The sequence below is a fragment of the Lissotriton vulgaris genome, chromosome 6 (genome assembly GCF_964263255.1).
Source record: "Lissotriton vulgaris chromosome 6, aLisVul1.2, whole genome shotgun sequence".
In the NCBI taxonomy this organism is placed as follows: domain Eukaryota; kingdom Metazoa; phylum Chordata; class Amphibia; order Caudata; family Salamandridae; genus Lissotriton; species Lissotriton vulgaris.
The window spans coordinates 431,871,793-431,888,750 of NC_141694.1; positions in this window are offsets into that span (position 1 = coordinate 431,871,793).

Here is a 16,958-nt window from a genome sequence, read left to right on the forward strand (position 1 = left end):
TATCTACAGTTTGCTTGAGAGCCATAGTTGAGAGGATTATTCTTAAAATTTGAAACATGAGGATTACCTGTTGGGGCTGATCTCTTCAAGAACAGAGTAGTATGAACAGAAGGACACTTTGGTAAATCGTTCAGGATCAGGCACATAACATATTTGCAGGTCTTAAAATTTAAATGTATTGTCAGAAGTTCTTGAGAAATATTTTTTAAAGAAACCTTGTTTCAAATTTATCAAAGAGTTGTGTCGCTATTGCACCACACAATGGGGCGACTCAGCTCTTAAGTTAAATTAATCAAGACAAGCTAGGCCATCTTGCATGGCCCTGTGTGATTTGATAAATCCAGAGTAATGCAATGCAGTGCCAATTGCTGCTTTGCTTTATTCTGCCCCAGTAAGGTGTTCCATGGGTGGAGCGTGGGGGTTCCCATGCATCCAACCATGTGCTTTGGGGCATTCAAAGATTTACCATTACTAGTAGACCTAAAATGGTACACCTCCCCAGATGAGGCGTAACAAGGAGCAATATCTTTATTTCTCCTCGTTTTTTCCACTTTCTATTTGTGCTGCATTCTTCCGCACACATAAAAAGGGGTGTTAGAACTGGGGGTCTCTAGTTGTCAGAGGTAGGTACCACTGTCCAAATAGGGTCAGGGAGAGGATCACTATCCTCTTCCCCTCCAGCATCTATAGCCATGAGCATTGTCACTTCAGATCTCTCAAAGTGTGGCTTGAGGCGGTTCATATGTAAGACTCTCAGGGGTTGCCTGGAGGTCCTCAAGTTAACCAGGTAGGTTACTTCACTTTTCCTTTCCACCACCTCATATGGCCCAGACCACTTGTCTTGGAGCGCGCAAGGCTCCACTGGCGGCATCACCCACACTTTCTGCCCAGGTTGAAATTAGACCAGAGTGGTATTCTGGTCATACCATCTTTTCATTTCTTCCTGGCTAGCCTCCATGTTCTCCTGTGCGAGCTTCCTGATGCGCTGTGTCTGGTTGCAAATGGCTAACACATAGCTGAACACATCCTGGGGGGGTCTTCCCATGGGATTTCTCCCACCCCTCCTTCACCAGTGTGAGAGGTCCTCTAACAGGGTGGCCATACAGAAGTTCAAAGGGACTTAACCCTAAGGACTTCTGAGGCACCTCCCTGTAGGCAAACAACAGGCATGGTAACAAGACATCCCACTTCCGTCTCATGGGCTCTTCTAGGCCCATAATCATACCCTTCAGGGTGCGGTTGAACCTTTCAACCAACCCGTTTCCTTGCGGTTGGTAAGGAAGGGTGAACTTATAAGTTACCCCACACTCCTCCCACAGAGACTTCATGTACCTAGAGATGAAGTTGGTACCCCGGTCGGAGACCACCTCTCTGGGGAACCCCACACGGGAAAAGATCCCCTTCAATGCACGGCCCACCACGGGTGCTGTGATTGTCCTGAGATGTACTGCTTCCGGGTACCGGGTGGCATGGCCCACCAAGACCAGGATGAACCTGTTGCCTAAGGCTGTCTTGGGGTCCAGGGGCCCCACGATGTCGATACCCACCCGCTCCAAAGGGGTGCTCACCACAGGGAAGGGTTGGAGGGGTGCCTTGCACTTCACTCCAGTCTTGCCACTGGCCTGACATGTTTTGCAAGACCTACAAAAGGAACCAACGTGCTTCCTCATCTGGGGCCAGTGGAAGTGGGTGACAAGCCTGTTTAGGGTCTTGTCTTGCCCCAGATGTCCTGCGAGAGGCACGTCATGAGCCAGACCCAGTAGCAAGTCCCTGAAGCGCGCGGGTACCACCAGCACACGGGCTGCACTGGGCTCAGCAAATTTAGGCTTACTATATAATAAGTCATCTTCCCAGTAGATGAAGTGATCTCTGGCCGCTCCACCTGCTGCCTGGTCTGCAGCCTACCGCCGCAGACCCTCGAGGGACGGGCACTCTTTCTGTTCCTGACAGAATTTCTCCCTGGAGGGCCCACCTTCTTGCTGCCAAAGGGTCAGCTCAGGTAGGTCACCCGGTTCGGCTACCTGTTCCCCTGTAGGTTCCAGGGCATCCCCCTCAGGGTCTGCTTCCTCCTGGACCGTGGGAACAGCTGGGGCTGGTTTCCCACGCCCTCTGCCCTGTCCTCTCCTGGCAGGTCTCTGGGCCACTGTTTCAGGCTCCAGTTCTGCTGAATCACCCCTACTGGCTGCCATGTCATGCGTGGTCACACAGATCCACACAGGCAACCCCAACATCTCCAAATGAGTTCGGTGTTCTACATCCTTCCATGGAGAACTCTCCAGGTCGTTACCTAGCAGACAGTCTACAGGCAAGGCATCACTGACAACAACTTCCAAAAGACCAGAGACTCCCCCCCACACAAAGGGAACACGTGCCACTTTGCAGAGGTGCACTGAACTGTCAGATGCTACTATAGGGCGGAGTACATTAAGGATACACTGCTCTTCAGACACCCACTGATACCTCACGGATGGCACATTGGCCCCGGTGTCTCTAGGAGCCTCTATCTCCCTCCCATTGATGGTCACCATCTGCCCATATTTCTTAGTGTTCATGGGCAGTAAGGTTTCCTGGACCATCTCTTGGTCTCCTAAAGAGACAAGGGACATAACTGCTAGCCCCACCTCCCCACTAGAAACAAAATCCCCCCCAAAGCTACACTTGCTAACCCTGGGGCTGGAGCACCAGTGGGTGCTGGGGGTCGCTTGGGGCACCGGCTGATAACATGTCTCACCTCATTGCAGTGAAAGCAGGTAGGGGGACCTCTGTTGTCCCGCCTGCCCCTAGGGGGCTATGGCTGTCTATTTTTGGGGAGTTGGGATTCCTTCTCCTGGGAACTATTTTGGGGCCCTGGTGTGGACTCCTTTTGATTGCCCTTGTCCCCCCCACTCTTCTGCTGGGGACCCTTCCCACCTTTGGCTGTGGTACCCACAATTCCTCTGTGGACCCTGGTACTTGTCCACCGGTCCGCTTCCTTAGCAAGCTCAATGAGGTCTGTCAGCTTGCTGTCTAAAAGATGCTGGCGCAGCTCTGGAACACAAAGACTACTCAAGTGTTCCCAACTGATTAAATGCAACAACCCCTTAAAATCAGTTACTTTGCTGCCCTTCATCCAACCTTCAAGTGCACGTGAGTACAAATTCACACACTCCATCCAAGTCTCAGATTCTTTCTTCTTAGAATTTCTAAACTGCAGTCGGTACTGCTTTGGAGTAAGTCCATACCTGAGACATAAGGCCTCCTTCATATTGGGGGTAGGTCATGGTACCTGCTAATTCTAAGGGCTCTAGGGCACTCCTCCCAGAAGCCTCAAAATGTTTCCACAGGCCCACCCCTCAATGCTGTCCAGGCACACCATTCATTCTCAAAGCAATCTCATAGGAAGTAAACCAGGCATAAATATCCTCACTCCTATTATAATTCTGTACCAGATACTTGGGAATATATACTTTACCCCCATGCCCTGGCTGCGCGCTGCCACCATTTGAACTGGTATCCTCCTCCTTGGCTTTAAGATCCAGTTCTCTCATGTTCAACTCATGAGCCAAAAGCAATTTCTTCTCCTCCAAGGCACGGTTTCATTTTCATGACTTCCAAGTCATATTCTCTTACTCTCTGATTTTCTTTTAACTCTTCTGGGGTGAGGCCCCTACCGGAATAGTTGCTGCTAGCTCCTGAGCCTACTCTGACCACTGGCAGATCTGTGACTTGAAAAACATTCTCTGCAACCACATCATCATTTCCCTCTTGTGCCTCCCAATGGGCCTTTAGGATTCTCTGTAGCGCCCCCTTCCTGTAGGAGGTTTTTATGGGGCACTCAAACTCGTGGCAGAATTTCCTAATATGCTCAACTTTGTATGAATACAAATCCCCAATGACAAATTTCAGCTCTACTTCTGCCTCCTTACTGGGTGCCTTCCCATTCTCAGACATGATGCTTGGAAGAGTTACTCAAAAATCGAATCAAAAATCAAAAACCAGTAGTATGCGGTGGCGTAGTGGTCTGCACTCACTAGTGATGTACACCAATCACTGTGGGTCTTGTACAAATACAAGTTCAAATCCGCACCGCTGACCACCAATGTTAGAACTTGGGGTCTCTAGTTGGCAGAGGTAGGTAACTCTGTCCAAATAGGGACCCTTGATTCTAGTCAGGGCAAGGAGTAAGCCCTCTGAGATAACCCCTGCTCACCCTCTAGGTATCTTGGCACGAGCAGTCAAGGCTATTCAGGAGGCAATGTGTAAAGTATTTTACCAACACTCACAGTAACACAGTGAAAACACCACAAACCGACTCTACAACAGTTTAGAAAAATAAAGGGATTTAATCTAAACTACACAAGACCAAAACGACAAAAATCCAACATGCACAGTTCAAGAATATTGTTTCAAAAGAGTTATTAAGGTTCTAATAAAAAGTTCTTTAGGTTGCAATAAAATAATCCACAGTTGCGTGAAAAGTTCACAGTTGCGTCACGTTTCAGACACAGTACCTTTAGTTGCAACAAAGTTCAAAAAGCAGAAGCTGGTGAGGCGATGCAACAGCCCCGTTGCAGCAGCGGGTGTGTTGCGACGAATCCGGTCTGTATGGGGAGGAAGGCCACTTGCATGGATTCGGGTGCGTAGGTTCCATAGGAAGTTTGTTCTCGCAAAGGCACGATGCGGCGATCTCTGGAGTTGCGACGATCCCCGGGGCGACGATGCGTGAACCAGCGGTAATCTTCTCTCTCGCAGCTCCTCGATACGATGGCTTCTGTGACGACACTCGCAGCGACGTGATGCGGTCCGCAAGCAAGCAGTGCGGCGATCTCACCCAGCGATAACAGGCTCTGCGACGATACTCGCAGCGATTTTAGGCTTCCCGCACCGATCGGGTGTGTCCCGCAAACAAAGGATGCGACGGCTCTGACAGCGGCAACGGGTGCTGCGACGATCTCGACCTTCGTAGCGGCGGGAAACTTCTCGCACTGTTGGGGATGCGCTCTACAGCGAGCGATGCGATAACTTTTAAATTGCAAAAAGTCTCTCAAGCTTAGTTTCAAGCTTCCCTGCACAGGTACAACTTCCAGAGGCCCCACAACTGGATCAAGCACTCTAGGAAGGACAGAACTCTCTCAGCAGAGTTCAGGGAAGTTGGGGGTGAAGTCCTTTTGTTCCTGGGACTTCAGAACAGGGAGCCAGCTCTTCTCAGGCCCTCGGAGATTCCTTCAAGACAGGGGACACAGCACCACAGCAAAGTCCTTCCCCTCTCCTTGGCAGCAAAGCAACAGGTCAGTCCAGCAGAGCAACAGCAAGACAGTCTTCCTTCTTCAGATTCAGCTTTCTCCTTGGCAGAGGTTCCTTCTTGATTCCAGGATGATCTCATTTTCTGTTGTCGGGGTCCTGTACTTATACCCCTAAAAGCCTTTGTTCTCTTTGTGCAAGTGGGCCCTGAGCCCGGTCTGAACCAGTTCGGGCTTGTTCTTGAGCACTTAGTTTTCCTGGCTTCTCCTTTCCTTGCAGAGTGAGGGGCAGGGTCGTCAGCCGCCCAGCAGGAGGTGAAGGCAGGCACAGCCCTATTCAGGCCCAGGTGCTATCTCCACCCACCACTCAAGTTGCAAATGCAGTCATTCAGCCTAGGGCTGACTCAGCCAGCCTCCTGGGGAATCCCCAGCCCCTGTCACTCTCAAACCAGACAGTCAATACACAAACAGGCCAAGGCACACAGAAGGGTCAGACAAGAGAGCAGCAACTTTCTAAAAGTGCTGTTCTCAAACACAATAATTAAAAAACAACCTTTCCTAAAAGATGTGTTATTAAATTCTGAGTTCAGGGATACTAGACTCTTATGTCCTATCTTGTTCTTCCTATGGGAGGAAATGCTGGTAGCCACTGTAGCCAGCATCCCCCATGTTAACCTATGGAGCAAGATAGCCTTACAATAGTGAAAAACGAAAATGGCTGTAATTCACTACCAGAGCATGTCACCTGCACCAGGACATGCTTCTACCTTTCACATACACTGCACCCTGCCCAGGGGGGTACCTTGGGCCTTCCATAGGGGTGACCAATGTGCACAAAAAGGGAAGGGTTAGGCCTGGTCAGTGGGGACACTGACCAGGAGGACATGGCAGTTCACGGACTGCACACAGGCACTGCCGTGGCAGGCCTGAGACACCATTTTAGGGCTACTCATGTGGGTGGCACAAATAATGCTGCAGGCCCACTAGTAGCATTTGTCATCACCAGCCCTGGCAACACCTAGTGCACTTTAATAGGGACTTCTTGGTGATACAAATATGCCAATCATGTATATCCAATCATCATAACAATTTACACAGGGAGCACTTACACTCTGGCACTGATCAGCAGTGGCAGAGTGTCCAAAGCATCTAAACCAGCAAAAACGAAATCCAGCACAGCATCAAAAATACAGGAGGTAGAGGCCAAAAAGATATGGGAAACCACGCCAAAGATGTCAGGTCTAACAAGGTGAAAATGCCTCCCAGGTTTGTTTTTGTGCAGGAAGGTGTCCCTTTCTGGACAAAAACAATCCTGCTTACAACACAAGCACCCTGACACCATGGTGCCTGAGTGCCTGCGTTGGCGCTAGGCAGAACATTGTGCACAGCGCAGGGAAAAGACCGGAATGTGTCATAAAAATGGCACTTTCTTGCTCTTTTCCTATAACACAGCGCAACACAGCATGGTGGCTTGTTGTGCTGCATGATTATTTCATAAATATGCGCAATTGTGTATTTCTGGTGTTACAGCATATATTGGCAAAACAAGTGCGCATAGCAAAAATTAGGTTTACACATCATAGGAGTGTCATAAAAAGCAATGATTCCAGACCATCAGTAGCAACCAATTAGAAACATGTTGGCAAAATCAGTCATATCAGGTTCTAGATTTTGGGAGTAGCTGTAACACCAGAAAGGCGGGCTGATATAGAGAATTATTAGCAAGAAGGGATCACTATTGGATTTAACGTTTAAAGACTTTGGCAGCCATTGGGTTGAATGCCACAATTGAAATAGCAGCTTGAATGATATTTGAAAGTTTTGCAAAGCTTTTTAGCTACTGGAGGATTTTTGCGTGAATTTAATGTTTTCAATTAATTTGATTTCATGACTTAATGTGCTTTTTGGACATGCATTAGTTAGTCTGATTCGATTTATTGATTAGTGAAAAGAGGTATATACTTTGAGGTTTCTACAGAATTTACTTATATAAGTAATATTGATTTCAATAATCCATGAGGTTTGAACAGTTAAAGGAAAGTAGAAATGTGGGTCATTTCGACATAGGTACAAGGATTTGATGACATAACAACTTGGCTTGGTGAATGGATCAAGACGGTGTAATGACGTGGCAGGATCGCAGATGACTAAGCACGGTGTTTCCTCTCCACTTGGCATTAATTATGTTGGTTAGCTTAATAGCATTGAAACTTTGAATATGTGCAGTAAGTGAACAGCGGAGTGGAGAGGATCTGGCGCAGTAGCCAGAGCTGCTGACTCGAGACCTGTGAATCCCGGTTCTAGTCTCAGCAGCACCATCATGTGATTCAATGCAAATCACTTATTTTCTCCGGTGATAAATTGATATGTAAATATGCTGCAATAGTAAAAGGCAAAACTTTCTGAAAATATAATTCCACCAAAGCAGATGTTAACAGTATATCGGCTGCGAGAAAGATAAAAGAAGCAGACGAAGAACAAGCATTGGTAAATGCTGAAAAATATGCTGCAGCCAATAGAAAAGGACAAAAGACAAGTGGCAAGCACAGAAACCGATGAGAAGCCAGGAATGAGAGGAGGCGTGATGTAAGTCCCTTTTAAGTTTATATTCAAAACAATAGATTTCTCTAGCACAGCGCAAACGAAATCTCAAAATGACATTAAGTATATCAAAGCTTGAACCTATGCCCTACAGCCAGCGAGTGCAGTTGGTATTTATGTGCATAACTTAACACAGAATTTGAAGTAAAATAATGTAAGCACTGTTTTCACTTGGGTAGTGAAAGCACCAGCCTCAGAGCCAAGTCCACAAAGAGCAGGACTTAGAAGGGAGAATCAACAGTTTCTCTATCTGGATCCTCGAGTCCCCTCAGCCTTCAATCAAAATGGTAATGTAGAAATATTTCAACTTGTAGAGGTCCATAAATGTCAGTCTTGAGTTTGTGCATGATTGCTATAACTTGTGAAAACGATATATTGCACTTGCATTGTTTATTAACGATCTGTGGAAGGGCTTTGTGTGTTGAACTGTTTTTTGGTGTGCATTCAATTAAAATAATGATTTTTATTGATCATCCAGGCAGCTACAATAGGACTTCAATGGCACTTAGCATGAGTTAAGCACAGTAAATATGAAACATCATAAATACAGTGAACTTTCTACATATAACTGCTTGGGTGCAACTGCCAAACTGTTCCAGCCATCCGCACTACCTCCCTACTGCCCTTGCTGTGAATGGTTTGTCAATTGTGGCACCAGTGCTTACATGGGAGGCGTCTGCCAATTTAATTAATGATGAGAGTTGACGCAGAACTGCTTCTGCGTCACTCACCCATAGTAATAACATCAGCTGCTGTACAGTGAGTTGACAACATTGGCCCACCGGACGTCAAGCCGAAACCAGCAGATGAGTGCTGGTCTGTGTGTCCAAGGGTATTTCTCTCTAATACAGGATGGGAGAGACATCGCTGGAAAGGAGACAGTCTCCCCTTTCAAGACATGCCTCTTCAAAAAAGATCCCTACGTTGGCATCCTGGCTGCACTACGATCATTGGGAACCGAAACCGGCCATGGCAAACTGCTCGGTCCCCCCTGGGGTGGGGGGGTGCAGCCGAGCAGTTTGTGAGGGCCGGTTTCGGGCGATTTTGTAACAGGTGGTGATAATGCCGACCGAGGCAACAAAAACGGCCCCCCGGGGCCCAAAACCGCCCCCCAGCCTAGTGGCCCACCGCGGAAACGCCCGGTGCCCGCTACCGCCAGTCTGGCCATGGTTGTGTCACTTCTATTTGTATTCAGTCCCCCACAGTAAAGAGCAATGGGTACGCTCACTTCAACCACAGGCTACCTTCACAGTGGTTGGTGGCAATGTATGTCACCTAGTCCACTTTTGATTGATTAATTTTTATTGTTTGGTTACTCAAAACCATTACATTAAAACCAACGTACAAAATTACAAAAGTTAAAAAAGAGCAGATGAGTCAGCAAGCAAGTCTATATAATTATGGCCTGGATACTGGTAAGCTGAAAGGAATAAGGTCCATGTTGATGTGGTCCAGCGTGCATCAGCAAAGTCACTAATCATTTGCGCCCTAGATGACCATCAGCTTGGTCCGAGTCTGTTGAATGAATATACCAAATGAGGCCATCTGTTTTACTGAGGTCAATGTATATAATTGATAGACCGCCTCCTTTGCGGTACGCGTCCCCAGTTGTCTTATGATAGGCCTGAGATAAAGGCTGCGTGCTGTGCAAAGGGCTGGGCAACAGAATAAAAGGTGGGCCAGAAACTCATGTTTGTAGTTACAGAGCCTGCATTCCGAACTTGCCGATACTGCCCATTCGGGGGCATATAATTCTTTAAGGGGTAGGGGGTGTAGTCTGTAGGCGAAAATCTTGTGTAGGGCTGGGCGGCCCACGGCCTGCGTAAGATGGAGTTTGGGGTTGTGCGCTGTGTGCGGCAGGCATAAGGACTCGTGGAAGTCTCTTTTTGCCAGTGACTCCAAGTCCAATGCCCGGGAGCGGATGCAAACTTGTTTTTTAATCGCAATTTGCAGGGTAATTGACTAGCTCAGTATCCCAGAACTCCGTGGCTAAGTTGAGGAGGTCCTTTGCCACTGTAAGGGTGGCTGACCAAGGGTTCCCAGGTTCCATGAAATATTTTTCAAAACTGCCTTCAGTGTCTTCTCTTGTGCCGCTATTGTGAGATAGTAGTATTTGCTCAAGGCAGCCATCTCTTCCAATTTTTGTTGGTTGACAGAAAATTCTAGTCAGACAAGAGTGTTTCTGATGCACTTAGGTTGATGGAATAGTCTTTTGTATGCTCTGCAGTTGATTTTTTCCAGTTTCTTATGGAGCTTGCCAGGGAACATCTGTTGGGCGTAATTAAGGGCTGTCATTAGTTTTGCCTTAAGTACTCTTTGAATGGCCGTTGTAGTGGGGCTATGTAAGGTGGCTTGTAATTTGCAGAGGGCGTAAGTGATAGTTTTCCCTTTGCATTGGATTTCCTTTAGGTGAGCACCAGGTAGCCCCGACTCATGGTGCCAGATACCCAAGTAGTTGTATTGCTGCGTACATCCCAAAATCAAGTGACCAAGCCTCCATTTAGCTAGTTTTTTTTGGGATAGTGCCCAAAGATTACTATTTTTGATTTGGAAGGGTTAGCTACCAGCCTGTTTTTGTCATTATATATTGCCAGGGCCATCAGCGCCTTTTGTAGGCCTGTCTTGGTGTGATCCAGGAGTACCAGATCATCGGCGTATTGCATGAACTGGATTTTAGCCCCCCCTATCCTTGGAGTGGCTAAAGCTGCCCCGGTCAGGGCTTGCTCCATGTCTGCTGTGTAAAAGTTGCATAGCTGTGGTGCTAAGACGCACCCTTGTTTTAAACCTCGGTCTGTTTCAATCTTCTCGGATGCAGAGTCGCTCGAAAGTTTGATTCTGACCCACGTTTTTTGGTACAGCGACTGAATTGCTCTCAGCAGAGTCGGGTTGATATTCCAGAGTGCCAGCTTTCTCCATAGGATAGCGCGGTCTACCCCATCAAACGCTGCAGAATAGTCAATAAAGCATGCAAATAAAGGGAGGCTTTTATGCGACCGTGCTTGGTGGGCTAGAGAAGAAAGTACAGTTGTGTTATCCACAGTTGAAGACCCGGGTCTAAATCCGGTTTGGAAGAGGGGCAGAAGACCTTCTTCACTTGCCCAATCCGCGAGATCCGACAAGATGGTACTAGCATAAGCTTTGCCCTCGATATCCAGGAGGGCAATCATGCGGTAGTTGGACGGATCTAATTTAGACCCTTTCTTGTGTATTGGGTGTAAGAGCGAGCCTCTCCAGGAGTCTGGCACGTCCCCCAGGAGCCAGCATTCGGCGTATAAGTGGGTCAGATTTTCGGACCAGAATTCTATGTTCTCTTTGAACAGTGAGCCTGGGAGGCCATTAGGACCCGGTGCACCATTTTGCCTGATTCTTTTTAGGATTTTGGATACTAGCAATTTTCCAGGAACGGTCTTCTTGTGAGTGATGGAATCTGGCTCTTCCCTTACTGTGGCTGCTTTCTTTGAGGTAGGGGCATCGAGGGAATTTTCTCTATGATTTGTTCCTCGTCCGAAATTGTTTAAATAGCTCCAGAACTCTTGCGATTTACCAGGGCTCAGCAGATCGAAGATTTTCAGCCATTGCGCTTCACAGTGTTCACGTTTCGCGGCCCACACTATCTTTGAATGGCTTTTTACAGCCTCTTGTAGTTGTTTTTTATCCGATGCTGAACCATTTTTCCGAAATGCTTTTCATTTTGCTTTCAGATGTTTGACACTTTCTTTAATTGCCGGGATAAATCCGAGTGTAGATGGTGGGTGCCAACGAGTTATACTTGCTGTGTCCCCTCGAAGTATCGCTGCTAACCTCCCGGCGGTTCTGTCCCATACTTCTATTGCACCCTTCTTGTGGAAGCTCGGTGGCCAGCCTGCCCATGTGTTTGTCCAATTATTGAACGTGGTGGTTGATACCGGCCCCCGTTTGATTCTTCTTGGTAGCTTTAGCAATTCTTCGCCGTTTGTGGACCCAATGCATTGTATCCTATGGCGTGTTTCTGCTGTCAGATTCAGTGTAAGTGTTAAGGCGGCATGATCGCTGTCGCTACGCTGATGCACTGTATAATCTGACATCAAAGGTTGCAATTTATCACTTAGGATGATATAATTGATCGTTGTTTGATTATTGTATGTGGGGGCAACAAAAGCCCCAGGGGTCTTCTTTAGGTGGACAGATTGCACTGTCGCTAGTTTGTAAGATTTTATTAAGGCATTCAGTGCGTTGGTAGCCCCAAAGTGGTGACTTTGTGTGGATGTGACCCCTATGTTGTGGATATTCAGGTCACAAAGAACGATACAATCCAGTAGCGGGTATTGTAGTAACAGGGATTCTAGCTGATTTGTTAGCGTGGGCAAGTTAACTGTAAACCCATGCGGATTGTGTTAGATGTTAATTACTAGAATTTGAAGTGGCCCGTTGATCGAGTGGAGGCCTTTCAGGATGCCCGCTAAGAGCATATTCGGTATATTTTTTATTTCCGTGAATTCTAGAATCAGCGAGTGCTTGATGTAAACGCATATCCCCCCTGATGGTCTTCCAAATATATTGGTCTTTGTTGCTGGTTTGCTGTATTCTGCATATCCCCTTAGTGAGAGCGGGTTTGTCACCCAGGATTCTTGTATGCAGATTGTGTCCGCCTCCTCCAGGAATGTCACTGCGGCATGGTTTTGTAACAGCTTTGTGATTCCTGCGACATTCCTGTGTTTCATGTGCCCGTTAGTCGTACATTGATGAAATCGACCCTTTTTTCCAGGGCGGTGCGTGTTAGGAGCTGGGATTCAATGCTAGCGGCAGCCAGGCCCAGTCTTTGCTCGCGCACCCCCTTGTTGCACAGGAGCGTTTACCTTGACTCAGATTTGTTGTTATCTTAATAGGGGTTCCGTTGGTTAAGCCTGTGCTTGTGCTGCCTTTGGACCCCTAAAGAATGGACCCCACATATGGGGCGCGGTCGGGCAGAGCATTCGAGCGTGAGTTCCCCCCAGCGATCTGTTCCTGGTTTTCCAAAGCAAAAAGCGGGTAGTGAGATTTTAAAACTGAGGGATATTTTAGTACGGGCTGAATCTTTATTTTTATGCCCCAGCTTTCCAGTAGCGTATGTTGTCTCTTCAGTGCCTCTTGCATGATTGAGCTGGTGAAAGTTAGCTCTGTGGTCTCGTTTTTCTCCTCCGGATCCGGCGGAAGGAAGGAGATAGTCTCGATATCTGTGGTTTTTATCCCTTCCAGCCCAGGAATATTTGCGCAGAGTGTTAAGAGATTGCTGCGGTTGAGGATGTCCAACTTGCCCTGTGAAGCGTATTCAGGGTACAGCATTATTTTCCGGTCCTGGGGGGGTTATGTGGATTGGGTTGTAGACAGAATGCACGTCCTTCCTGTTTTTGGCCTGCATGCCAATAAGGAGTGCCTGTGCCGGGCTAGACGGGTGGAGTTGGGCCTGGTTTGATGACCCTGTTGTCTGCTGGGGTGCTGCCACGAAAGGTGGACTAAGCGGTCTGATGTTGAATGACAAATTCCCGGTGTGCTCGGATTTGGAGCCAAAAGTGCCTTGGGATGCGCACAGAGCAGTTTCCGGCATTATGTTAGTGGAGATTGATTTTTTGGCGTCTAGTGGCGCTTGGGTCACTCTGCTCATTGTTGTCTTTGTATATACGCAGGGCTGGTGACTTTTAGGGCAAAGTTCGCGGTCACTTGGTGGGGCTTGATTTACTTCCCCAATGCGTTGACCTTGTGGGTCAGGCTCTTGTTTTTGTTTTTTTAATGCCAGAGCTAGCTGGGGGGCTGTAAGATGGCCATCATGCTCGGGCCTATATCGGAGTTAATTGTATGTGAGGCTTCAGTGATTGACTCAGTTTTTCCTGTCATTTTAGTAGTGACTGCCGAGCAGGTCGCTTCCTGGGTCTTGGTATGACCGGGCATCTGGTTGTCTGGCAGTAGCCATTGCCAGATTTAGCTGGTGGTGTGAGATTTATTTTTGCTCTGCTTGTTGAGTTTTCTTACCTTTTTCCTATTTTTCCTGGATAGATTTTGAGATTCTGAGATAGCCAGTTTGGAGGTGTGATAAGAGTCTTGATTGTTGTCCCGAGTCAGGGTAGGTTTTGTTCCACTCACATTGATCATCACCGAAGGCACCGTGCCCAAGTTCTTCTCTCCTTTAGGGCTTTCTGTGCTGCAAATTTGAAGGTTTGTTGTGCCTTGTGTATTGGAGAGCACATAGGCGGTGTTCTGTGCAGGAGAATTATTCTGATTCTTACAGACTTCATTCTTAAGATCCTCGATTAATGTATTCATTATGTTTGGTTCGGAGATCAGGCCCGCGACAATTTGTATGATGTTGATTTGGGCGTTGAGCTTGTCCGCGTGCATTATTGCTGCTCATGTCATTGAGATGAGGGCCTCGTTGATCAGTGTTAGGTGGTTTGTGATCAGTGGGGGCTTCTCCCCCTTGTCCGCACCTCTGCTCTCAGAAGTTGGAGACTATGCCCTTTTGTCATGTCCCGGGGCGCTAAGTCTTGACAAATTCGCGAGCTGGGTTTGTGGGATAACGGGTGGTGTTGGTGTTTTTCTTTCATTGTCGTCGTGGATACTATCAGGTACGTGGGACGTGGTCGTTCCTTGTAAAATGGGACTCAACTGAGGGTCCTCCGGATGTTGGGGGGTCGGAGAGAGGGGGCTTGTGTAGATAGGCCTGGATGGATCCATGTTTGGTGTCACAAATTTGGGGGATCTTCCTCCTTGAAGCGTGATTATTTTGGGTGAAAGAGGAATACCAGATCCCCGGGGGGCTGTGGGGCTTGGAATTTGCCCGTCCTCCATTGCCTTGTCAGTAGATGAATGATTTGAGATCAGACAAGGTTCAATTAGTGTGGGTGCTTTGGGGCGCAGAAAATCTCTTATGTCTCTGTTTCCTCCTGTCCCGGTGGATGTTTCTATCGCGCTGAGGCAAAGCTTGTGGGCTGTTGACTTGAGTGGGCTGTGGATCTTCCCTAGTGGAGCTGCTGATGCCCGTGCTGGAAATTCCAGTGACGTCGGTGTTCCTCCAGTTGCCCCGGCTGCTCCCGTTTGTTCCCCATCCCTGAGCCCTGGCCCTGGGTAGAAGTCCCCTATTCCCGGTGGGTAGAATAACTTCGCCTTCTGTCTCCTGGCTGATCTGTGGGGGCGGGGCTTCTCCTGTAGTTGAATCAGATTTGAATTTCTAGTCCTCATGGTTTCAGAGTTTGCTGGGTGTGCAAGTAAAGTGCAGATAAAGGGACTAGAATAAAAACTGGAACTGGGGCGTTCAACCTACTCGCCTGGTTGACACAAGGGCGATCACGGCTACCGCTGCTCAAATGTTGCGCGCTGTTTGGCATGGCGGCCCTTACGGCCATGCTTGTGCGGTGTGGTAGTCAGTATTTGTGGTGTTGATTTGGCAACACTGTGGCCGATATAAGCGCCGGCTGACGCTGATAATGACAGTAGGAAACTTATTAGGTTGGCCCAATTTTCCCTTTTTCTCAGTTTTTTTGTTTTGTTCCTAGTTGCTCTTTTTCTGCTAACGGTGGGTTGATTATGGATTATTCATCTTCAGTTTGCCAGTTTTTATCAGCTGTAAAATCAGTTGTCTCGAGAGGGATCCACGGCTCGTTGTGCGTTGTTCATCAATTGCCACTCATCGTTGGCCCGCCATGTTGTCTCGCGTTTGTAATGTCGTCTGGTCCGGTCGCGTCGGATCGCATGAAGTTGCTACTGTCTTTGACCTTTAGGCTTCTTTGGGGTCAAGCTCTTGTCCGTACGGCGCTTTTCTAAGGCTGCAATCACAGTCACAAAGCTCTTGGTGGTCAATGCGCTGTTAATAGCCAGTAATGGGCGATGATAGACGCTGGCGTGACGTGAGTATGGCGGCTGGGGAGGGGGCAGCGGGCGAAAGGAGGTACAGGTCGGGGAGAAGCCTGATGGAGCTAGTGGTGGTGCGGGTGGCTCACTTCAGCTGTCTGCGCTCACGCCTGCACACACCGGCAGCACTCAGCTTTTTGCACACCTTTACACACCTGGAATGTTCTGTCTCAACTCTCCACTCCCCCTGCTCGCCCCTCTGCTCCTCCACTGCCCGCGTCTGCCTGCGTCTGCCTGCATCTGCCTGTCTCTGGTGCCCTGGTCTTCACGCAGCTCCACGCAGGCTCCTTATAAAAGCCTGGCTGGGGGTCCGAATGCCGTGCTGCTTATGTGCGTGCTTGCTGTAGAGTTGCAGTTTCACCTGCTTTCCTGCTTCTCTATTCATTGCCCTCCGACCTCCGACCTCTGCCGCTACTGTTGGGCTGTCCCAGGGTCGGGCCGGGAGCCGGAACTGATGCAGGTTTTCACTCAGCCACACCTGTGCCTCAGCTTTCTCGCCCGGCCACCTGACTGCGGCGGCCTGCAGCAGGCTATCGCGGCTCCCCGGTTCCGCCGAGGCCACTACCACAGGGAGCTAGGGGGGGCTAGGTGGAGCCTCTCCCTCCTCCAGCACCGGAATCCACGAGCTCCCTTGCTAGGTGGAGAGGGGGGCCGAAAGGCGGGAACCCCGACGTGACTGATGAGGCTGATGAGGCTGCCGCTCCCTGCCCGCAGCTCACCGCACGCTGCTGCTGTTCTCTCCAAGGTGAGTCGAAATGTGGCGTTCTTGTGTTTTTGACTCTCTGCTGCTACCTAGCGATCAGCACAATGGTTGTGTTGAATGAGTCACCCACGCGCATCAAATCAAGTGTGGCTCAGCAGTAATCTCCCCAGTAGGAAATATCTGTGGATGATTCAAATAAGAATACTACAGTCCGCAAAAGCACCAAGAAGCCTAGTCCACTTCATTCATTGTTGTGCCTTTTACATTTGTACTGGCCCACTACATCATTTGGTGCTGAGTCATCCAAATTCAGCCACTGTGAGTGAATGTGTGCTTCAATTTCATATGGTGCACATCAGCACACAAAGTTGTTCCCTTTAGTACCAGGAACTAATATGGACTAAATGCTTTTTGAAGCCAAAGAAAATGTTTGCCTTTTAGCCAGCATTTTTTGGGCTGACAAAGGCCTGGCTGCTTCCTCAATTATTGAGACTGCCCAAACCAATAATCTGGGGAGGGCAGCCCACTAGGAGGGCCTAAACAATGTTCAATATGTCTCCTTTCCTGTGGGCGGG